Raw genomic sequence first — 2,422 nt, 5'->3', positions numbered from 1 at the left:
AGCGAATGATGACCTCGCCTATCAAGAGATTCCTGAGAATATTGCAGTGAAAATGATTCATTATTTACTGCTTTTACGATGTGGTTCCACACAAGAAGGACACGGGGTTTTTAATGACATGGTGTACATTTTTGGGTGAAACACCATGGGTTAAGTTTTCACTTTTGAATCCACTATTCCTTTAATGTTCAAATACTTATAAATCCAGGTGTGGTCGAACAGGATAAACCCTCAAAAGCTCTTACATCAACGATAGCATACTGTAGATGTTCAAGGACTTATCTGTCACACAGACTTGTGCTTATAAGAAACAAATTTTAGACGGTGTCGCATGTCGGTATTTAAGTACCTTACATTATTGTAAAGCTTTGGTGGGCTGAATTTTGGCTTTAAGGAAAGTAAGAGTCTTACAAATCATCCAAACATAATTGTGCAAGCTATGTTTTTAAGCATAAGCTGCATATGAAGAGTTTGGTTCCAAAATAAGATAACTACGTTTAAAAAAAATATATATGTTTTTTATTATGTTTAATTGTTTTTTAGTTAGCTGATTTTTTGCTATTATGGCTTTAATCTAAACAAACCAACTGCAGTTTGATTGATATTAATTGGAATGCACAAATTTGACTCTCATAGGGACGGCAGTAATCCAGGGAACAATGCTTGTGTTCTTGAGATGTTAGAGAAGATTCAGGTCAGCTTCGAGGGTCTCAGCTGTAGTAATGGGCTTCAACTGCCTTCGCCACGAAGCCCTCCCGCCTGGCAAACGTACGCCCCTCACCCACCAACCCCAGCAGATTTCAACTTAACCCGCCCACTCATGCGTATCCTGCTTCGAAAAACACTGTCTGTCAGCTTCTGTAACACCCCTCTATTCTCTCTCTCTCTCTCTCTCTCTCTGTTATCGTTTGAGTCACATCATCCGATCAGCTGTATATATCTCACATCTGAAGCCCTGGAGGTGTAAATTAAAGACAGTGATGCTTCTTGGATGACTGCATTCCAGAAAAAATGGTTTCAGTAAACTGAGCGCACGTAACAGGAGTGTCTTCTCCCAATAGACTTTATGTTTGCAGTAATGGATGCAGGTCGCGCAGACTCCTCATGCGTATTTACGACATTCTTTTAAATGATTAAAGTGCAAATAAAAACACACATTCACATTTCAGAAATACCAAGTTGGCGAAAGAAACAAAGCGTTCACTCTTTTAAAAGGAATCACATTTCAGACCCATATAAATTTTTCTTTTGGATGTAGTTCTTAATCTGCTCTGGAATAAACATATAGCATGAACTGTATTTAAAGTATCGCTTAAAAATTAAACCTCATTCCTTTAGTTTCAGTGACAAATTTAGCCACTTCAGACTGTCCAAATGCAGCCCTAGCAATTGAGTTGTCCATATGCTTAACACGTTCATTTACTGCGTGATGTCAAGTCTTTGCCTAAAAAACTGATATGCAATGAGAAAAGACAACAAAAACTAGAGACTAAACACAATGTGAGGCTGTCTGGATGAATTTAATCTCAAGAGATGAGTTTGATATAAAGCAGCTTGATAGATGCAAAGAAACTCCAGGAAAAGGAACTCTATGAGTTTATGGATAAAGAGAGATACATTATGCATGACTGCAGCCTTTCCTGTTTTTACACCGAAAAAGCTACACTGCCGCATTTTCATCCTGTAAGGTGCTCAATAATTCAACTGTTTGTACCTGTGAAGTGACGGGGTCTCATACGAGGCCCCAAACTAATGTATAATTAAATGGCAAAGCCACATGAAAGTGCATACGAGATCAAGTCAGGATCTCCTTATAGATTCAGCCTGCCACAGCCATGATGGCACCACCTTAAATGTTTACAGTCTTCAGACGGTTTGATTTTGCATTACTTTGGACAAAATTATTTTAATGTACATTGCAGGTTTTTTTCTTAAAGAAAATGTTTTTTAGTGCTTATCAGTGTTTTGTTCATCCATTTATTTCTAAAGGTGAATACAGTAGCCTTCCTTTGTTGAAGTACTTCCCATTGAAACAAGAATTTGGATGGAAAATATTGCAGAGCATTGTCATTCTACACAGCATTTTATTGGACACAGCTTTGTACTTGACCAAGTTTTATTTGCATAATCCGGTTAGGTATTTTAAACTTTCTAAATGCAAAGGTTTGCGATTTTTCACAGTAGGTAACATTGTAATAATTTACTGACAAATGCTATTATAATAATAAAAACATTTGCAATGGTGAATCACAGGGGCTTAAATGTAGTGGTGCAAAGATTACATGTTTTTGTAGGCCAACCCGGAAGTTAGCAATGCACTGGTTCCCTCGACCGAAAGCCTAAGCTTTTTTACCATAGACTTTTGGAAGATCGCAAAAATATGAGAATGTTTATGATGTCTACACGTTTTGTCTAGCAAGAT

The sequence above is a fragment of the Triplophysa dalaica genome, chromosome 10 (assembly GCF_015846415.1).
Source record: "Triplophysa dalaica isolate WHDGS20190420 chromosome 10, ASM1584641v1, whole genome shotgun sequence".
In the NCBI taxonomy this organism is placed as follows: Eukaryota; Metazoa; Chordata; class Actinopteri; order Cypriniformes; family Nemacheilidae; genus Triplophysa; species Triplophysa dalaica.
The sequence above is the reverse complement of the archived record's forward strand: the minus strand, read 5'-3'. Positions refer to the sequence as shown.